General features: G+C 38.6%; 1 protein-coding gene and 1 long non-coding RNA gene across 4 annotated transcripts in view; one reads left to right on the plus strand and one right to left on the minus strand.

Annotated features, from left to right (window-relative positions):
- Positions 1-23,595, minus strand: part of ADGRB3 (adhesion G protein-coupled receptor B3) — an 856,417-nt gene that overhangs the window by 759,443 nt on the left and 73,379 nt on the right. The window lies entirely within an intron of this gene.
- LOC110139339 (uncharacterized) lies at positions 5,998-23,488 on the plus strand. The gene is made up of 4 exons (XR_002314465.2): positions 5,998-6,026; positions 13,522-13,618; positions 19,194-19,251; positions 23,273-23,488. It is a non-coding gene; the product is annotated as an uncharacterized lncRNA (long non-coding RNA).

A 23,595-nucleotide genomic window follows, 5' to 3' on the forward strand; every position in this document is an offset into this window, starting at 1 on the left:
CTTTGCATCAGGTGGCCGAAGTATTGGAGTTTCAGCTTTAACATCAGTCCTTCCAATGAATACTCAGGACTGATCTCCTTTAGGACAGACTGGTAGGGTCTCCTCGCAGTCCAAGGGACTCTCAAGAGTCTTCTCCAACACCACAGTTCAAAAGCATCAATTCTTCAGCACTCAGCTTTCTTTATAGTCCAACTCTCACATCCATACATGACTACTGGAAAAACCATAGCCTTGACTAGATGGACCTTTGTTGGCAAAGTAATGTCTCTGCTTTTTAATATGCTGTCTAGTTTGGTCATAACTTTTCTTCTAAGGAGCAAGAGTCTTTTAATTTCATGGCTGCAGTCATCATCTGCAGTGATTTTGGAGCTCCCAAAAGTAAAGTCTGCCACTGTTTCCCCATCTATTTGCCATGAAGTGATGGGACGGATGCCATGATCTTAGCTATAGATAAATACAAATGGGTTCAAAAAACAATTCAGACAATGACTACAGCCATGAAATTAAAAGATGCTTGCTCCTTGGAAGAAAAGCTATGATGAACCTAGACAGCATATTAAAAAGCAGAGGCATTAATTTGCCTACAAAGGTTTGTACAGTCAAAGCTATGGTTTTTCCAGTAGTCATGTGTAGATGTGAGAGTTGGACTATAAAGAAGGCTGAACACTTAAGAACTGATACTTTCAAACTGTGGTGTTGGAGAAGACTGTTGAGAGTCCCTTGGACAGCAAGGAGATCAAACCAGTCAATCCTAAAGGAAATCAACCCTGAACATTTATTGGAAGGACTGATGCTGAAGCTGAAGCTCCAACACTTTAGCTATGTGATGTGAAGAGCTGACTCATCGGAAAAGATCCTGATGCTGGGAAAGATTAAGGGCCGGAGGAGACAGGGGAGGCAAAGGATGAGGTGGTTGGATGGCATCATCAACTGAATGAATATGAGTCTGAGCAAACTCTGGGAGACACTGAAGGACAGAGAAGCCTGGTGTGCTGCAGTCCATGACATTGCAAACAGTCAGACATGACCAAGGGACTGAACAGCAATATGTAAAAGATCTATATATAGGTATATCTACATCTGTAGATACCTACCAAGATTGAGGTGGTAATTCAGGTAGAAGCCTCACCTAATTTGAAGATGAGAAAACTTTCAGAAAGCTTGAACACCATATTATAATGAGCAAGACATGAAAATGACTGCTACAAAGGAAAACATCATTCTCATTTTTCCAATCTGAGCTTTGTCTACACTGGTTGACATGACAATTCTAAGAACCCCATGAAACACAATATTCAGTGGATGTTTGACTGCCCTGCTTACCCTGCAAAGTGACACCAGGAACAGCATCCCTTCCACCCTTCTGTTCTTCATGTGCTGGACAGGGCTCTAAAACAGGTGCATATGCTTCCGCAATCAATGCTTTAATTTGCACTTTTCCACACCTACACAGTTCTCATTAAATATGTTCACGGCACAAAGAAGTTTAATTCAAGCTCAGTGAACACAAGTGCAGAGCTGATAACTACACACGTGAGAGCCCCCTTTCCTTCAATCAGGGACAGTGCACGCAAGCCCTACGCCGCCTCTCCACCTTCTTCTCACTTTGCCTCATGCTTACTCTGCGCCCAAGCCTAGCACATGCACACAAACTCACACATATAATTTATGTGTGAATCTTTAGGTGTCTCTAATGTCCTTCTTTCATGTTTATCTTGGCACATTTCATCTTTAAAAGATATCAGTTCATCAGGGTAAATGCTGAAGAACCCTAGAAGAAAAAAAAGTGAACTTAAAGACTTTATATCTGTAAGAGTTGTGGTCTAACTTCTGAAATCAGTATCTTTTTTTTAATATCCAAATCGTAGAATTCACAGCCAAAATACATCTAGGGATCATAACAGAGGCATAAGAGCTATCTTGTCGATTCTATTCAGTTAATTCTTCTCTCCCTCTCCGTCTTACTGCAGGCAGTTTGTCCTTGGGTAGAACTATTTATAAACCTGTATGTTTTCCCTCTACCTAGACAGTCCTATATGCCTCAACTAGCTATCATATATTAGCTTTGTATTAATTTAACTTAAATTAAAATTCAGTTATTAGGTTACACCAATCACATGGCAAGTATTCAATAGCCACGTGGGCCTGTGAATTTGAAGCACATATAAAGAATACTGTCCAACATCACAGACAGACCGAAGCATGGAATGACACCAAGGACAGGGACTCAGAAACAAACTAATGCAGGAATGGGGAAGACTTTTAAGTCTGCATTTCCTTTGTTGCCATGATAAATTTAGTTCCCAACCATTCCTTCATTCTTTTCACCAATTATTTTACACAGACTGTGTCCCTGCTCAGTGGCTGACTCTTTGAGTCCCCATGGACTGTAGCCCGCCAGGCTCCTCTGCCCATGGATTATCCCGGTAAGAATGCTGGAGTGGGTTGCCATTTCTTCCTCCAGGGGATCTTCCCAACCCAGAGATCGAACTCACGTCTCCTGTGGCTCCTGCATTGGCAGACAAGATTCTTTACCACTGAGTCACCTGGGAAACCCTTTATATAGCTCACAGGATAGCAAATTTCTACAAAACATTCTCTTAAACACTAATACATAATTAGTATTCTGTATTATATACAAATACAGCACATATTCTTGTTCTGGTTTTGCCAAACTCTAAGGAACCATGTGGGAACTACTTGACTTTGAGGACCATTGGTCCCTGTTGACATTACTCAACGCTACCATCTTAAATGATGTGCCATCAAATGGGTGTGGCTATGTTCTCATAATATATAATTTATAAAACAGGCATGGGCTAGATTGCCCACAGACCACATTTTGCCAACTCTGGCTCTAGTTGATAGATAAGCACTTATATGATAGGTAAACAATTCTATATAGATGCAAGATACACTGTGATAAATGCTACTGCATGTTCAGTATCTTTAGGAAACAGAGTTGAGAGACAAATTTTGTTTGAATGAACTGGAGAAGATTTCCCAGAGGAGGGAAGATACAAAATGGGTCTTGAAAGATGAACATGAGCCTGGTGAGTAAATATGAAGAGAAGGGGATTTCAGCAGGAGGAAACAACTTGCAGAAAGGCTTAACAGCACAGGACTTGCTGAATGAGTTGGCGGCAGATCACTGTAACTGGAGCTGACAGAGGCACTGGGACAGATACTAGTAGGAGGCCATCAGGCTGTCTAAGACTATTCCAGGATGCTCTTTCTTAGCATCAACAGGAAGCAGGATTTCTCTAAGTGGTCTATGGCTCAGCTGCATCATCTCTGTTGTTTATTCAAGTTTATAGTCATGGGCCCCAAGCCCCCAAAATGTCAATTTAGTGGATTTGTAGTGCCGCTTAGAAAGTTCTATTCTGAGCAAGCACTGCTGTGATTCCGAGACACATTTTTAACATGTGAGAACCACTAACATGTATGGTTAGATAAAATATCTTTAAATGCAATTCCTAAATCATTTAACACAGGCTGAACAATTTTAACATTTAAAATGGGCTGAACATTGAATACAAGCTGAAGAGTCTTAGAATTATTATTGAGCTTGTTTCCAGCCTTCATCCTCCCATCAAGTGAAAGTTAGTTTACTCTTCACTGCTTAAAGGAGTTTCAAGAAGTTTGTCCTCAAGCTAACTCATTTCAATTCACTGCATGAACCTGTGTTCACTATATCACTCCACTCCACAGATGAATTTTCATACTTTAGCTCTTCCCTTTTCCAGGTCTCAGTTTTCTGAACTGAAATATCTACCTAAAGAAACAAAAGACCTATACACAGAAAACTATAAAACACTGATGAAAGAAATCAAAGAGGACACAAACAGATGGAGAAATATACCGTGTTCATGGATTGGAAGAATCAATATTGTCAAAATGGCTATACTACCCAAAGCAATCTATAGATTCAATGCAATCCCTATCAAACTACCAACGGTATTTTTCACAGAACTAGAACAAATAATTTCACAATTTGTATGAAATAACTCCTTTAAATGACTCTCACTCATATCCATTACTCACATTTTCTTGATCAACTGATTTGTCCAATGGAGTCTTTCCATAAAACATTCTTGAGACATATTACTGGAGTTTATGTAATGCAGCAGAAATACACTATGCTTTTCATTAATTCACAAAATCATAAGAAAACTACAGGCAAATTTCATAGCTTCATTAAAGATAGCTAGTGATGTGAAGACCTCTCTAATCAATAAAAATCCATCAATCCTTTAAAAAAAGAATAGCTTCTTCCAGCCTTCTCTTGGTACCAGAGCTCTCTTGGACCCAGGTATCTTCCAAGTGGAATCACTTTTCCCTAAAAACATCACCTTGCTTATCTACATTAAAACTCGTTTTATCTTACCCACTCAGGAAAACTTTCTATAAAATAAATTTCATTTTAATAATTTTGAACATTTAAGACATTTATAGACCCGAATTTGTTATGATGGTGTAGCATTCTGAAATCTATCATTTTTAATGCAAAGGCTTTCATTTGAATTGGAGAAACTAACATCTGCAACTGGGGCTCTAAATTTGGAATTATAAAATATAGTGAATTATGTATAAATCTATTGCTATAAGGACCTTCTTAGGAGCTATGCATACTTAACATTTAAAACTGTTGATAAGCAAAATTAAGAACTTTCTTTAAAGATGGTCCTTTATTGAAAGGCTGTTCAGGCAAATTGAAGCATTTATAAATATGGTCTAAAACATAGTGGCACTTTTTAAAAAAGAAGGTCCTTTCAAACAAAACACTCATGGTCAGAACTTGAAAACTGCTGAATATCCCACATAGAGAGATAAGCACCTAAGTGAGAAGTGAAAAAAGCCTATCACCAGGTCTCTTCATGGAAATAAACAACATGAGAAAATTAATCCTATAATAAAGAAAAACATTTGAATCTTAAGTTTACAGGCTCAGAGAAAGTAAATCACTTCCAAAAGTCAGAGCTTATCTCTAGGAAACAGGAGGGTAAATTGTTTTGCTTAGATGCAGAGTCTTCACAAACATCCCAAACAGTTTAGCAGACTTCCCAGCAAGAGTTAAAAGTGGGGATGAGCTTGAAAAGGTTTAACAACTGGTTCTCCTGGGAAGTGAGGAAGTAGGAAGCTCAGATTTGCAGTGCCTACCAATTTCTGTGGTATAAATATTCCTAGCGGGTGATTTCAAGCCAGTATGAGGTCACTGAATGTGGAGTCAGGAAGAAATGCCAGCTCTGTGAGCTGGTATAGGATGGCTCCACTACACCTCTAGAAAAGAAACCAAGATGAAGCTGTGATACTAATTTTACCAAGTCCAAATGAGTATGGAAAATGCAGTCTGTATTATAAGACCAGTAAAACACAGGTACACAACTGTAGGGGATTTTTAATATCTCCAGGATTCTTTCATGAGCATGGACATACTAAGTCATTCAAGTAGTTGATCAAATAGGATAATAATATTTCAAATGTACTAAATTAGATTCTTACACATACAGTACTTTTGAATATATATATATATATGTATACATACACACATATGTGTGTGTGTGAAAGTGAAAGTCATTCAGTTGTGTCCAACTGTTCGTGACCCCATGGACTGTAGAGTCCATGGACTTCTCCAGGCCAGAATACTGGAGTGGGTTATCTTTCCCTTCTCTTCCCAACCCAGGGATCAAACCCAGGTCTCCTGCATTGCAGGCAGACTCCTTACCAGCTGAGCCACAAGGGAAGCCCAAGAATACAGGAGTGGGTAGCCTATCCCTTCTCCAGCAGATCTTCCTGACCCAGGAATCAAACCGGGGTCTCCTACATTGCAGGTGGATTCTTTACCAACTGCGCTATCAGTGAAGCCCTATGTGTATATATACATGTATGAACTTTTTTTTTTTTTTTTTAGTTGCTAAGCCACACCCAACTCTTTGTGACCCCACGGACTGTAGCCCATTAGGGTCCTCTGTCCATGGGATTTTTCAGGCAAGAATACTGGAGTGGGTTACCATTTCCTTCTCCAGGTATGTTAATATATATTATATACTCAAACAAAATAAGCAATGAAAATTTACCCTACAGCTTAATGGAAGCAGAGGGTTAGATTAACTCCAGGTGTCCCCAAGGTATTTTTATAGAAGAATGGTGGTATGGTCACTGGAAAAAGCACAGATTTTAAAATCAGAAAGACGAATTGGAATGCCCTAATTATCAATCACGATTTGTGTAACCCTGAACTCATTTGACCTAGTTGTACCTATGAGTTCCTGTACTTAATCTAGATAATGCCAATTCTGATGGGATTATGTAGCAAAATGCTTGGCACTAAGAGCTCATAAAGGTTTAATGCCTAAACTGTCAACAAGCCCCGAACAAATACACGCATCAACACACACATTCCAGGAAAGAGTACTTAATCTCCACATTGCCTACCATTAGTCATTTCTGCTTTTACTTTTGGATGCCTTGTTATGTCAAATAGCTTCCTTTTTTATTACACCATTTGAGTTCATTTATTTTCTGTCAGATGTAGCCAATAGTGTCCTAATAGAGACCAATAGGAATAAAGTGGCTGATTTATAGGATCCTGGTGAGATTGATCACTATATACGTAAAGCACTGAGTGAAATGCCTAAAACACTTTATACTCGGTGCCCACACATTCCAAAAACTTCCATCCTTCCTTTATACATTTGGAAGGATTAGTGGCAGAAAGACTACGCAATGAGAAAAGGCAGGGCCCTAGCACAGGTGCACCATATATTATTCTCATGACCTTCTCCACCCCCTCAGTTGTTAAATTATTTACAGAATCCAGTATTACTGACTGCAAAATATGATTGTGAGAAATAAGCAAGAAAAAGCAAGTGAAAAGGTCTTCCAGATTGTTGGTGCTTGATAAACATCAGTAAACTTACTTCTTCAAGGCCACCCCTTCATGGATGGGGCACAGAAGCAGGATAAAAATACGACAGGCTCAAGGATGTACTGTACAACACTAGGAATATAGCCAGTGTTGTGTAATAACTGCAAATGGAAAACAACCATTAAAGATAGTATAAAGATCAAAAAAAGATTTTTAAAGAAGAATCAATAAAATTGCATATATATATATAAAACACTAAACATACACAGAAAAGAAAAAAAATAAAAAGCAAATAAGGGATAAAAATTCTGCAGAGCTACCAACTAGAGGCTTATACAGATGATTACAATTCCTGGTAATTCATTCAAGTCTCTGATGCATTTCTATGCAGAGCGCATAAGGTTTATTAATATTAAAGCACGTTCAATTATTTTATCACTTTACAGCTTTGCCCTCCTATCTGCTCTTTGCCATGAAAGAAACAGCCTCAAGGTCTTGCATTTTTTTCATAAATAAAAATCATTTATTTAATGAAAAACTTTAATGACAATAAAAATTTTGTGCACTTTGCTAATACACTTTGTATGCTTTAACTCACTTGATTCCTTACAATTTCAATTGTGACATGGGTCATATTAAGCTTATTAATATAACCAGATAATATTTTACATATTAACCTTATTTTACAATTCCTGAGAACTTACTTTCCAAGGATTACATAGCTGGAAGTATCAAAGAAACAGAAAGGAATTCAGATCTAACTCCAAAGTCTATATATTTTCAAACATTGATTATAGTATAATAGAAAGCATTTCAAAATTAAAAAAAACCAATGCTTTTATAGTTCCCCATCTCTCAGAAATAACTCATTGTTATTCCTAAGACATGCCATACATCAAACTATAAAATATATCTCCCACAAGCCTGCCATTTTACAAACTTTTCAGCATTTTCCCCTTTATCCTGATTGCATGTACATTTTAAATTGAAACACCCTCCACACAATTTTTCAATATGCCAACTGTATTGTGGTACACTGAACATTCCATCAAGCTGAGTTTTCCTACCTGATCATTATTTTTCATTGCTATTTTCCAGAATGTGTACTAGGGAAAATAAACAAATGAACCTAAGCGTGGTTAGCGTACACCTGTGCATCACATCCCACCACCAACAACTGGTGATAAAACTTTTGTGGAAACACTGACAATAGTGCTACATGACTTGAACAGAACAAAAAGTACCATGTTTAATAAGATTTAGACAAAAAAGGTCTTTCCATAATTGAAATTCTACTTATTGATTTGGATATAGACTCTCTTCTATCTTCTTGTCTTTTGGAATTAAAGAAAAAGGTTGCCTAGACTGCACTGATGAATGCTCAATTTTTTTTGAAAATAATATACCATAAATAATATTTGTTTTCAAATTCAAAGGACTGTATCAGAAATTAGAGCCTTAAGTACGAATTAAAACCACACAGGCACTCAAGTATTTTACAGATGTTCCCAAGCAACTTTTTACAGTATATAGATAAGAACAAAAGTACAAATTGTTTAGACTGTATGTAACCAAAGAATACTCTTTTAAACATCACTTACAAGTAGTTACTGCCCTTCTAATGAACAGAAATCATTCCATAATGTTCCTTCCACTGAAAACATATTATTTCTATTTTAAATGTATAATTTATACTCTATATGTCTTCAAATAATAATATAAATGCTTTAAAGTATTAAATTTTCTTGGGATAAGAGACATGAGTTTCAACTTTCTAGATGTAAAAACACAATTTTAACCTGGATTTAAGTTAGATATGTGAATACCTAGATGGAAAGCAGTTGCCTTTGTTAGCCGTGGACGGTTCCACCTGAAGACACCTGGTGGTAGCTTGTAACAACAGGGGCCGAAAGCAGGCAATCTCTTAACAACAAGGGAGGCGAGGGAAGAGTCACGACGGGTAATGAAAGGAGAAGTCAAGTTGGCAGAGCAAATGCTACAGCAGAGATGAGAAGTTTCTATTTGATCCAGAAAGCAACAGACACAGAGACACAGGCACACACACGGTGCAGAGACAGAGACGGGAAGGCAGAAATAGAGCAATGGCTCTGGGCAGCACCTTCAGGAGTCGTCTGGGAATGGATCGGTTACCATATAACACATACCTAGTAATTAAAAACATGAACTCCCAGGGTACCAGCGGGAAGGGAATTGGAATCTCCCAGGTATGCGGACACAGCGTTTCAGCGGGAGCAGGTAGAACAGTATCTGGCTTTATGACCCAGAACAACATTCCTGAATGATTTGTTCACAGAAACTGAAAACTGTGGAGAAGTGCCCAATCCATTTACTTCCGAGCCTTTCCGTTTCCATCAAAGTGTTGTTTTGCTATTGTTGTTCACACCATATGTTATCTGTAATTAGACTGTAAACCTGAATTTGATTTGAAAGAAAAGGCTGAGAAGTACAAAGTATCTGCTGATTCAAAATATAACCTTCAGCTATTTTTGGTACAAGGTAGCCTTAATAATCCAAAAACAAGAACAATTTGAAAAAAAATTCTGCCAGTGTTTGAAAGCCAAAGGTATTTAAGCTCATACAATAAACTAACCAAAATCTATAAAGTTCCAAAACTAATTCATAAAAAAAAATTCTCATCTTCAGCAAAACCCATCAATAGTCAATAATGTTTAATTTAAGGGCATAAAAATTTTGAACTCTGAAAGTTAAAGCTGGCAAACCACTTCCAAGGAAGAAAGTTGGTTTTTTAACTGTTATTAAGTGACTATTCCAAATAAGTGATTAAAGCTGAGAATTGTTATTATCCAAGTAAAGCAGAAAAAGCAAAATCCATTCAACTAGTCTAAACATCCAAAGTCACAATTTACTGAGCTTCCGTGTTTCTCTCCGTTTCTTCTTGCCTCTCTAGTTCTCCTTTTCCCCTAGTCCTTCCTCCTATAGTTCTACCTCTTTGTCTCTGTCCATCCTCATTTTCACAACACTCCATTTCATGTCCTCTCATTTTTATCTCTATATTCCTTCTCCTTCTGAAATTCTGAGTCATGCAGGGTACTAGTGTTAAGAATAAAGATTTCTAGTGATTTTGAACAGGTAAAATAGAATATGCCCCAGGCAAAAATTCACATTTGCATTCTAGCGTTAGAAGTAGAGCTATTAAAATGCAAAAAAAAAAAAAAAATGAGTTAAACAATGAATTTTAAATAGTAACTACTGAAATGCCTGTGGTAAAGATCAAGACCAAAATTGCTAATATAGCTGTGCCCTTGAAACCGAGCAGGACCCTAAGAGGCCTTGCTGGTGACGAATCTTTGAGTCCCTTTGCAGAAACCAAGACCCTAGTCCAGGTGGAGGTTGCTGACTACATGTTAACCACAAGCAGATAAGACTCCAGACTGCTTGAAACCAGAAACATCATCCTGTTACCTTATCCCCAACTGACAAATTTATGATTACCAAAGAGTATAGCAGTGGGGGGAGGAGTAAATTAGGAGTTTGGGATTAACAGGTACACATTATTACACATAAAATAGGTAAACAACAAAGACCTACTGTATAGCACAGGAAACTATATTCAGTATCTTACGATAACCTATAATGGGAAAAAATCTGGAAAAGATTTTATATATATACATATATATGTATCATATGTATACATATCATATATATGTATGTATAACTGAATCATTTTGCTCTACACCTGAAATTAACACACTGTAAATTAACCATAATTCAATTTTAAAAATTATAACTTTGTAGAAAGAAAGTCTAGGACCTGCAACCCTTGTCCCAAATCTTTCCATTAAAAACCCTTCCCTGAAACCCGCAGGGGAGTTCAGGTCTTCTGAGCAGTGTGTCCTTCCCCTGGCTTGGTGCCCTTCAATAAACGCTGTGCTTTCCTTCCCCACAACTCCCTGTCATGCTCTGCCACATAGCCGACGAGCAGACCCAAGTTCAATCAGTAACACCCTTAGCCTTCTGGGTCTCAGTCACCAGAAATTACTACCTCTTTAAAATCCTTAAAAAACATGTTTTTGTTTGTTTGTTTTTTACTTCTGCTGAACTCAAACAAGTTGCAAAATGATGATACTCCACATATAAATTAGGCCTCTGACTTCTATTTCATAAAAAATCTTGTGCGCTTAGAAAGTCAATGAATGTATTAAAGATATTTTGATCTAAGTCTAATTCATACTTTTAAAGGACATTTACCCTGCAGTTATTTTTTGTTTCCATAGGATAATACTTATGCCAAGGACAGACAAACTCTTTAAGATATAGTCACATTAAAGCTATTGATAAATTGGAAGATGGGATAGACATATACACACTACTGTATATAAAATAGGTAACTAATAAGATGCCCCTGTATATAGCACAGGGAACTCTGTGCAATACTCTGTCATGGCCTACAAGGGAAAAGAACGTAAAAAAGAGTGGACATAGGTATACAGCAGAAACAAATTACAACATTGCAAAAAATTACATTTCACTTATAAAAACTACACCTTTCCAAACTCATGTAAGTCAACTACACTTACATAAGAAAAATAAAAATTAACAAAACAAGCAAACAAAAAATATGCCTTCTCAACAAATCACATTTCCCTTAAAAGCCACTCCTTCCAACTCCCATCTCATTAAGTAAGGCATTTTCCCAGCATTTAGTTCACCACAAAAAAAGAACGTTCGTGCTAATAAGGGACAAGAAGCATGTTTCTTGGGGTGATGTGATGAGTCACTGTGCGGATGTAAGCTGGGTGTGAATGAGGCCATGGTTGTGAACTAATCAGAACGGCTGCAGAGAAAGAAAGCAGCAGTGGGCCACAAGCACTCTGGACAGGAAGGGTTAACGGCTGACCCACCAGCCAGCTCAGCCTCATTCTGCTGGAGCCAAGATCTCATTGGCTTTGCCAGGCTGGCTGAGCCCCAGATAAAAACCAGAGGCTGGCAGAGGCACCAATGCAGGAAGTCAGTTCTGGGGAATAGTAGAAAACGTACTTAGCTCTTATTTCAATTTGAATTAAGCCTTCAGATGGTTTGCATCTCTATGATACTCATTATTTGCTAATTTTGTAAATTCTGTTTGCTTTCCTATGAACTAACCATGAAAACTCACGTAAAATAGAAATCATCTTGTGTTGTTTATTTTTTAAAAAAAACTGCCTTGTGAAAGAGGGATTTGAAATTATAAACAGTTTACCAGTCTTCTGGAGGGGAAAGGAGTCCAAGACAAAGAAAACGCTTGAATAGGTGTAAATGGAGAGAGAAATGCAAGCAGTTCACAGCCTTGGCGGAAGGAAGGAAACAAGGCCCCAAGCTGTGGATCTGGGATCTGGAAAGAAAAAGATCTTATCAACTGTCTGAAGAGACCTGGCCTGGGGGAGAAACAAGAATGTACAGCTATAGATTGAGATTCCTGGGGTTAATTCACAGCAGGTTGAGGGTCAGAATGGAGAGCAGGAAATACAACAGTGAACTTTCATTTATTTCAAGAAATGGAAGGGAAGGAGGAAAGACAAGGGGTTCCCAGGAAGCAAACTATTGCAGGGGGGTGGGGTGAGGCCCCAGGAAGATTCAAAAGGATCAGTGTACACGTCTGGTCTGGGAGTTCAATTTCCATGAAGCCCAGCCAGCTGAACCTAAGGTAAGGGGAGGGATGGGAAGCCTGCAGGCAGAGCCATCCCCTAATCTAAGGCTCTGATGCTCTCTGATCATTAGCAGTTCCTATAAAACAATGGCCGTCCCCAGCCAATTGGGGCCTGCCAGGAATTGGGCCACAGCGGAGGTGTGAGGGTGAGAAACTTCACCTATGTATATAGCTGCTCACCATCACTTGCATTACCTCCTGTGGTCCGCCTTCTGTCAGATCAACAGAGGCATTAGATTCTCCTAGTAGCGTGAACCCCTACTGTGAACCACACGCGCACGTGAGGGGTCTAGGTGGTGCACTGCTTATGAGACTCTAATGCCTGATGATCTGAGGGGGTGATGCTAGTGGTAGGCAATGGCTGCAAATACAGATCATTAGCACATGATCTGTATGTGCTTGAATCATCCCCAAAACAGCCCACATCCCCAGTCCTTGGAAAAGCTGTCTTCCAGGAAACCAGTCCCTGGTGCCAAAAAGGATGGGGACCGCCGGCCTACGGGAAGATCCGGACAGATGCGCCTTCCGGGGTAGGGTGTAACTGCAGCACTCCTCCCAGGCCAGCCCTTCAGAATCCTTGTGCAGCAAGAAAGAAGACTCTGCCTTGAACGAGAAACATCGTACAGTGGTGTACACGTGGGAAACAAAAGCTGGTTCTCCTTTAAACAAAAGCAAAAGCACATCCACCACCAGGAGAAGAGCCAGATAAACCCAAATAACAGATGGCGCTAATCGCTAGAATGCTACACTCAATACAAATGGGAGTAACAAGAGCAGAGACTTTTAAAAGGTGCTACAGACAGAACAGGTTGGACACGGTGAGCCAGGGGGCAAAAAAAATGGAAACCACAAAGAGAATCGGGGAGGAAAGGGGCTTGCAGGGGATGAGGGTTCTCTGATTCTTCTGGTAAGAGTGTAGGTTAAAGGTTATATTTGAAACACTTTTGAAAAAACACAACCTACATCTTTGATTCTGCCCTCTCAGCATCCACCTGCCCCTGTCAGCTCAGGATGATGGCGAAGTTGACAGCTTGAGTCCTGGAGCCAGACAAGCTCTGTGCACATTTGCTGCAGGACATCAGGTAAGTGACTCCACCACCAGTGGTCCTGAGTTCTTTGCTTACAAAATATAGATAATAAGAATATCTGTTTTATATGGTTTTTTGTGAAGATTGCAGCAGCAATCTTCCAAAGCATTAAGCACAGAGTCCATCACTCAGGAAGTATTCAGTAAGTGTTAATATGTGTCAGTTATTTTTTACTATGGTTTTTATTATTATTAAGGTAAGATTTGAGATAACGGCATAAACAAGCATTAAAATAAGGGCAGGAAGAACTTAGTGGTTTTTAGCTTCTTAGGAAACAAAGAGCATGATAGTCTTCACTGAAAGGAAAACCCATTTACCAGAAGTATTAATAGTTAAGAAAAATCGTAGGTCACTTAAGTTAGGTCACTTCTATAAACAGAAACTTCCATTTGCCTATGTAGTCTGACATAAACAATATATCCCAGTTTAGTTAACATAACCTATTTAATATAGGAGCTGTGTCCCTGATGAAAATGATATACCCCCTCCAAAATATCACACTATTTTGAGAAAATAGATGCTTTCTCCTTTTGGCACAGCCAACCAAGTCCATAGGCTCTCTACTCTCAGTCGAAATGCTGAGGCCCATTTTAAACACTGAGTTTCTGAAGCTTGAGAAGGCTAATAAAAAGCCTCCTGATTCTACCAACAAATTCATTAGTGAGAAAGCATGCACTTAGTATTCAAGAAACCTGATTGTTATGTAAAATTATTTTCTTAAATCTGATGCATATTTGCATGGGATAAAAGCAACATGTCATGTAATTATTATAATTTTTGCAAAGTTAGATTAATTTAAAACAGTGTGATAGGGCTTCACACACATTTTACCTCTTATAAAAGGCATTAGAATACAATTAGTATGCAGTACTTCCACCTCAACTGGAAAAGAAAGGAATCAGTGTGACCAATGGGAATGCAAGTCCCTATTAACAGGCAGACACAGCAGAGGGGCTAATGTGTTGGCATCTCATTTTGGGTTTAATTATTGGAATAACATCTCATTTGCTTCAAGGTATTACAATTATCTCCTGTTTTAAATTGAAAAGTATATCAGAATGAATGCGATTAATGAACCAAAGGGTTCAAAATGTTCAGAGCAGTGAGCTTTAAAGCAGAACCACCTACATTTTAAACAAATCCCCACTCAAGGAGTGCCTGAGAAATGCATTTCCTTTCATTCCAGCCCCAGTGAATGTGCCCCCGAGTGAGGCAGTACAGTTTTTTTTTATTTCACTGCTATTAAGTAAAAAAATTAGGTACAGATTGATAATAGGCACTGATATGAGCCAAGATCTTAAAAAAAAAAAAAAGCTCACTTTCAGAAGTTAACACACCAGTTATGAAACATTTGCTCAATTTTTTGTAAGATAAAACTATTTTAAAAATGAGAACAAGTGAAGCTTCAAATCTGACATATATCAAGAGTCAGCCATTATCTTTTTCTTAGTTACTCTTGAAATAATTCAAAATATTTTTTCAGATATTCAGCACAGGTGTCAGTGGTTAAGATCTTTTAAAAGGCAGAACTCTTTCATCAGAAGTACCTTTAGTTTTTGTATTTTAAAAACTTACTGGGAGATGTCCCAAACTTCTGCTAATTTTATGGACTGTATGTGTCCATGAACTGAGCCCTTTAGAAATGTTGGTGGAGAATGTCTTTCCTTTGCACACCTGTTTGGTGTGCAAACAGGCCAGTGCTCTTGAGGCAGGCTGGGTCCGGGGACTGGGGATACTTTGCTACAGTGCTTGTACCTGGACAAGTGTCTCCTCAGTCAACAGAATACAAAGAAACTAAAAGGGACTAAAAATAACTGTGCACTTGTGCAGTGGGGGCAAATTATGGGCAACAAGATACAAAATAGTCCAAAAAAAATCCAACTGTCACTTCTGAAAAGCTGGGACAGAATCAGGGTATTGGGAGCAAAAGCAAGGTACTATGCATTTGGCCCTGCACTCAACACCACGGACCCCTGGAAACACTCCCACCCTCACCCCTGTAAGGAACCCACTCACTTCACCCTGGGGAGACAGCAAGGGAACCTGCTACTCATTTTTACTGTCTCTGCTGGGTGGCTCAGATGGTAAAGAATCTGCCTGCAATGCAGGAGGCCTGGGTCCGATCCCTGGGTTCGGAGGATACCCTGGAAGAGGGAAAGGCTACCCACTCTAGTATTCTTGCCTGGAGAATTCCATGGACCGAGGAGCCTGGTGGGCTACAGTCCATGGGATAGCAAAGAGTCAGACATGACTGAGTGACTTTCACTCACTGCTGCAGCGGGGGTCCCAATAAAAGCTTGCCTGAATTTCTTGTCTGGCCTCTTAGCAACTTCTACTGACTGAGGAAAACCAAGAATCCGGTGTTTTCACTCTGACCAGGGTGCAAGTTGGGGCTGGGGCTAGGGGTCAGAATAATTTCTTACAGATCGTAACATTGCTAGAATTCCTCCTAAAAGTAACTCACCCAACTTTATTCTCCCATTTATTAGTTAATACAAATAATGACTTGATAAATTTATTCTGAATAACAACAAAGGTTATTTCTTAATAATTTATCATTTCTTCATCTCATACTTACATGAAATTATATCCTAATCTTTAGCCTATTTTATTGGATTATATTAATTGAACATGTAAGCTAGAAACAACTGATACAAGGGTAAAGATAAACTCATTTTCAGAGTATAGTTTTTCATATAAATTATATATACCTGAAAATCATCTCTTCTAAACATACACACACATATACATGCATCCACATACATGCATGCATACATACACAAATGATTTTATGTCATGTTAACAGAAAAATATTTAACCAAAGGAGTTTCTTAAGGCATTTGGATATACAATACAGATGCAATGCTAGGAAGGAAAATATCTACAGAGCACAATTAATCTAAAAAGATGTAATTTAAACTCTATTTCAGCTTTGATTCAAGGCTAATATCAATATAATCCATCAGATGATCAGTTCAAATAGGCTATACAGAAATAAAGAGAGACCTGTTTGTCATTGGTATAGTCATTATCAGCAAACTCCTTTATTCAAAACAAGCTTAATTTAACTGAATTACTTATAGCTGGATATAGAACAACATGTATGCATTAAAATTATTACATATCTGTGGAATAATAATAATATCAAATAAATCTTTATTACATCCCAGGACTCGTTCTCAGAATTTGTACATCTCATCTTATTCCATGACAAACGATATTACCCGCATTTATAGGTGTGGAAATGAGCACACAGAGATGTTAAGTAACTTGCTGAGGATCACAGAGGTAATCAGTGGCAGATCCAGGATGTGAACACCCCCAGCCTGGTTCAGAGCTATCCAGTAACCCCAGCCACACAAACACACAGACAGACAGCCGTTCTGTGCACACACAGCCCCTGCCTTGTTCACAATCAGCTTCTCTTTCTCATGGGCTAGGTAAAGCAAAAGTTTAAATTCACCAAATTGTTTTTCTGCATTAATCACACTGCCATATCTTTAACTTCAGCCCATTCTTGATATTTTTGAGGTATGTGGTAACTCTCAAATCAGAGGAAAGTTCAAAGTATAGAAACTCATAGATTCAAATTATGCCTATGCTCAGAACACCAAGAACAAGGAAATTATAGGGACTTATGCTAAGTGACAGTTGGACTATAAAGAAAGCTGAGTGCAGAAGAATTGATGCTTCTGAATTGTGGTGTTGGAGAAGACTCTTGAGAGTCCCTTGGACTGCAAGGAGATCTAACCAGTCCATCCTGAAGGGAATCAGTCCTGAGTGTTCATTGGAAGGACTGATGTTGAAGCTGAAACTCCAATACTCTGGCCACCTGACGTGAAGAGCTGACTCACTGGAAAAGACGCTGATGCTGGGAAAGATTGAGGGCAGGAGGAGAAGGGGACGATGGTTGGATGGCATCACCAACTCAATGTACCTGAGTTAGGGTAAACTCCTGGAGCTGGTGATGGACACGGAGGCCTGGTGTGCTGCAGTCCATGGGGTGGCAAAGAGTTGGACATAACTGAGCGACTGAACTGAACTGATGCTAAGTGTCATATATTTTCTTTCTTTCAACCTTGCAATTACAAATTAGGTTTTACTCTTCATATTTTGGACTTTGGTGTCCATCTCTGTGTTGTCCATTGTAGCAAAAATTCTGCAAAGTCACTATACAGAGAATTTCCCATCCTCAGTATCTGATCACCTTGATATCTGACCAAGTTCCTCATCCCTATGTCCCCCAGGTGATATCCGATCACTCCAGCCCACCTTCAGCAAAAATCTTGTTGGGTCAGTTGAGCCAAACATTCCCCTTCCCCCACTTAGTAATTTTCCATTGACTGACTCCACCCTGGGCAATAAATCCCCACTGTCCATGCTGTATTCAGCGTTAAATCCAGCTTTGTTTTGAGGACCCTCTTCCTCTATTTCAACAGTTCCTGAATAAAACCTGGTTTTCCAGCTTTTTAAGAAATCTCCACACTGTTTTCCATAGTGGCTGTACTAATTTGCATTTCCACCAACAGTGTAAGAGGGTTCCCTTTTCTCCACACCCATTTCTTAAAAAGCTGGAAATAGAACTGCCATATGACCCAGCAATCCCACTTCTGGGCATACACACCGAGGAAACCAGATCTGAAAGAGCCACATGCACCCCAATGTTCATCGCAGCACTGTTTATAATAGCCAGGACATGGAAGCAACCCAGATGCCCATCAGCAGACGAATGGATGAGGAAGCTGTGGTACATATACACCATGGAATACTACTCAGCCATTAAAAAGAATTCATTTGAATCAGTTCTAATGAGATGGATGAAACTGGAGCCCATTATACAGAGCGAAGTAAGCCAGAAAGATAAAGACCATTACAGTATACTAACACATATATATGGACTTTAGAAAGATGGTAACGATAACCCTATATGCAAAACAGAAAAAGAGACTCAGATGTATGGAACAGACTTGTGGACTCTGGGAGAAGGAGAGGGTGGGATGTTTCAGGAGAACAGCATTGAAACATGTATATTATCTAGGGTGAAACGGATAACCAGCTCAGGTTGGGTACATGAGACAAGTGCTCGGGCCTGGTGCACTGGGAAGACCCAGAGGGATCGGGTGGAGAGGGAGGTGGGAGGGGGGACTGGGATGGGGAATACATGTAAATCCATGGCTAATTCATATCAATGTATAACAAAAACTACTGTAATGATGTAAAGTAATTAGCCTCCAACTAATAAAAATTTAAAAAAAAAATAAATAAAAAAAAAAACAAAAAAAACCTGGTTTTGCTGTCATGACTACTGTCCAGTCTTTTCTCTTTAACATTAGTCTCTGAGTGAGCACTTCCTATCTCAGGTTGGTCAACTCAACGCTTTCCACCTCTAAATGGCCCCTTCGTTAAACTTCCTTCAATGAAAACTTCACATATGCATCTGCTTCCTGAAAGACTCAGAGAAACCTAGAATCATATACCTAGACAGACTCCACCATGGTTCTTCAAATAAACACACATATTATGGAAAAAGAAAGGGGAGGACCCTGATATTAGTTTTCTCTCTTTCAAGACCACTGAAATTCTGCTTGACATTGAAATGACCCTGGAGAAGAGGGAGGCTTCAGAGGGTAAGTCAACCCTCTGGAAAACCAGAGGGTATTCCAATTCACTGAGCACTTGTTGTGTTCAGAGGGCTGTAAACAGTACCCAATGAGCCATGCACAAAACAATACCTGCCCAAATCAGGCTTAGATTCTAGTGCAGAAAATACAGGAGTCAATATGGTAGTAAGCACTATAGGGTGCTATACTTGGGAGAAAAAAAATCAGATGAGCCATGGTTTCCTTCAGGGACAAGGAGGCAGACCAAGAAAAAGTGACTCTAAGCTGGTGCCACAGAACAAAGCAAGCACATTCCAAATAAAGGGAACCAGAGTCAAAGGTCCATGATCTGTTCCAGCCACAGCCTTTCAAAAATGTAGCCCAGTAGCTATTTTTAAATGTGTGATCTCAAAAATAATTTCCAGTATTTCTCTAAAGAAATCTATACTAGTATAATAGACTGATAAATACATTCAAAAGATATTGTGTGTGATATAACTAATTTACTAAGATGTTACAGCTTTCAGTGACAGGTTTTTATTTTTTCATTTAAATTCAAGACACAAGGATACTTGTTATGGGATTTTGTTTTTAATGGAATTTAAAACTTTCACTTTTAAAAGGAGCCCTTTGCCACAAAGTGATGCTTCCACACAGCAAAATATTTTTACCGAATCAAGGCATAAATATATACAGTTGAGGACTCTCAATTAACTGAACATTCTGAGACTTTGGTTGTTTGCTTCTTTGTTATTTAAAGCAAACCTGTATGCTCTGCTTCCCTACTTGGAATGCCCTTGAAGTGAAAGAATTTGGTTCTCATGAATTTAGTCAAGATGCAAAAATGTCAGATCATTGTGAGATGGGTCTATAAACTGCGACCTCAATAGACTTATATAATCTAAAAATTATTGATGGAATTATTTTCTAAAAAGAGTGAAAAGCTTTAAAGTAGGTGAATTCAAATTTGGTTCTGTTAAAAATAGCTGCTTCCTAGAGCATGCTGTTCTCATCTTAACTTTTAATGAACTCTTGAAAGCTCACTTGAGAATGATAATCAGGTTAGCATTATTCTCTAAATGCCCCAAATTTAAAAACAGAGCAAAATTTTTACAACAACAAAGATATATGATACATGAGGTTAATAAGCCTTGATACTTGATATCATACTTACCTCAGTATTCCGGGGGTATCTTTCTTATATTTTACTTAAAAAAAAAAATTGGGGACTACCTGTAAATTAAATGCAGACAAATGGCGAACCGCATGGCGAGTCCTCAAATAGTTAAACAGAACTACAGTCTTCCCTCTAATTTTTAAACCCTCTGTAGTGTGTGCTCATCACCTTCATTTTTGTATCTTAATTTTTTCTGATTATAAAACGAATACATTGTAAAATGTACCACATGCATATTGTAAAATATTTCAATAATTCAATCAACTATCAAACATTTCATTTAGAAAACTGAGGACCGATATTTTAAAACTTAAAAACAAAATAAAACTACCTTACAATCCAGCAATACCAGTTCTAGGTATATAATCAAATGGGATGAAAACAGGTCACTGAAAAGATATTTGTACTTCCATTCTCACTGCAGCATCATTCACAACAGTCAAATATGGAGACAACCCAAGTGTCCACCAACAGATGAATGGATGAAAAGGTCCTCAGTTACAGCCATGATTGCTCTGAGAAATTACGTGAAATGAATGATAATGTTAATTTCTTACATTCCAATTATGAATCTGGCCTTTATGAATATATGATGATGCTCTCAAAATTTCAAAGTTACAGTTATTTGAAGTCCTACAAAATAGTGGGAGTGTATAAAAAAGACTGTTAAATTGTATTTAAGCATGGTTTTCTTATTAACTTTTAGCTAATTAGGGGCTAATTGGTGGCTCAGACAGTACAGAATTCTCCTGCAATGCAGGAGACCTGGGTTCAGTCCCTGGGTCAGGAAGACTCCCTGGAGGAGGGAATGGCTACCCACTCCAGTATTCTTGCCTGGAGAGTCCCATGGACAGAGGAGCCTGGTGGGCTACAGTCCATGGGGTTGCAAAGAGTTGGACATGACTAAGTGACTAACACTTTCACTTTTCTTCCAGGAGAACAAAATATTGATTATGAACCATAAGTTATTGATTCTGAGTGTCAAAATTGAACTTGTTTTGAAATCTACAAAATTTGACTTTTCCAGAATTTTATCATGAACTTTTCAAACATACAGCAAATCTGAAAGATTTTTCCACTAAACAGCTGCAGCTGTACCTTAACTCTACCATTACTATACTTGTTTTATTAATATCAAGCCCTATCAATCTTTCCCAACAACTATCAAACCATATGATTTTTATGCCTTTTAAAATAAACTGAAAATATCACATTATAAATATCATGGTTTATTGTATGTGTGTATGTATGCTCAGTTGTGTCTGACTCTTTGCGATCCTGTGGACTAGCCCATCAGGCTCCTCTGTCCATGGGATTTTCTAGGCAAGAATACCAGAGTAGGTTGCCATTTCCTTCTCCAAGGGATCTTCCCTACCCAGGGATTATAGCTGCATCTCCTGCATTGGCAGGTGGGTTCTTTACCACTGAAACACCTAGGAATCCCCAATAATGATTTTTTACATTTATTCAATTCTTTGAATTATTTTTAAAATCCTTGTGTTATTAGAAGGCACTTTCAATAATACTGCTACAAGTTCAACTTTTACATATTTTTTAAAAAATCACTCATCTATTGTTAAGTACTCTGTGAAATAATGGTCAAAGGACACAAATGGTATGCCAGTTCTAACTACACATAAATGTACCCAGAATTCTTACATATTTTATATGTAGGCCAGTGCATCAGACAATTTCCAAAACAGAAACACTGTGAGGAAAATAGAAACCACTCTGAGTGGTTCCAAAAGATGAAAATATTAACATGAGGAATTTATGATATTAATACTTCTACCTTGGCTGATTAGCAAGAGTCTCAGCTTCGTACACATTAATGGGTCAGAAATATTAAGAGACTCTCAACACTGAACTTTAAGGAAGCTCCTCAGTGTTCCATTTTGGCCCTCAGATCTCTCCCTAGCCCATGCCGGGCTACACTGGGCTGCAGGGGGTGGTGGGCAGAAGGACTGAGTATCCCCACAACAGGCTGCTTCTCAACAAGCAAGTCCTTAAGAAGTTTAAAAATAACTGGATGAACTGAGTAAATGTACTCAAAGACTTATACATAAAGTACACTGTGCAGACTGAAAGATAACTTGCAGCTGCTTACAAACCAGAATCTATCATCCCCAGCCTCTTCTGTTTCTCCCAGTTTGGAACAAAATTAACGCAGACTAACAACCTCAAGTGTGTAGGAACACCACCTGTATCTTTAAAGAGTGACTAGGACAAGGGATGAACATGGAACAGGTGGATTTTCCTGGTGTCATGTGTCTCTGGCATTTGAATGGGAAACTTACGATTTCCTTTTTTTTTTTTTTTGAGGCAGAACAATACTGAACAGCCAATTTAAGTGGCTTTTACAGCACAGGAAAAAATGAGTTGCCAATCAAGAACTCTGAACCAAGATGTGGTTAAAAGAGAGAGAAAAGTGAAAGTTGCTCAGTCGTGTCAGACACTTTGCAACACCATGGACTGTACTGGAATTCCAGTCCATGGAAGTCTCCAGGCCAGAATACTGGAGTGGGCAGCCTTTCACTTCTCTAGGGGATCTTCCCAACTCAGGGATCAAACCCAGGGCTGCCACATTACATTCTTTGCCAGCGGAGCCACAAGGGAAGCCCCTCCAAAGCCATAATTGACACAAATAGATACATCAGTCTAAAATGAGCCTGAAGTGTCTACAGGCTTTATTCAAAGAATAAGTTTCCCCAGCTGTATTAAATAGGGAAGCGCTTGTGTCCATTCATATTATAGAACTCAATTCTTCAGTATTTGTGGTCCAAAATACATAGTGTGTAAGGAAATGATTTCATTATATGTAAATCTTTTCTTTTAAAACAATATTGTTAATATTCATTTGTTTTTCTGGAGGAAAAAAACTACAGAATGGTTAGAGACTTCTATGTTGAACTGCACTAGACAGGCACAAAAGTCACTTGGGAAGCTTAGCACAAATTACATATGTGCGCGGATCCACTCCTACGCCTGTGTCCGTCTTGCCACAAAGGCTGATCACACAACCGTATCCTCCACGGACCTTTCCCTAATCCACAGATTGGAATAAACACCAATGTTCTCTCTCCAGTATACTTTTATGCCATTTTTAATAACCACATTCTCTCTATATTACCAGTTTAATGCCCCTGTGCCCATCACTAACTCAGAAAGGTACAGTGTTGCTTTATGTTTATCAT

This window comes from Odocoileus virginianus, chromosome 19, assembly GCF_023699985.2.
Source record: "Odocoileus virginianus isolate 20LAN1187 ecotype Illinois chromosome 19, Ovbor_1.2, whole genome shotgun sequence".
NCBI lineage: Eukaryota > Metazoa > Chordata > Mammalia > Artiodactyla > Cervidae > Odocoileus > Odocoileus virginianus.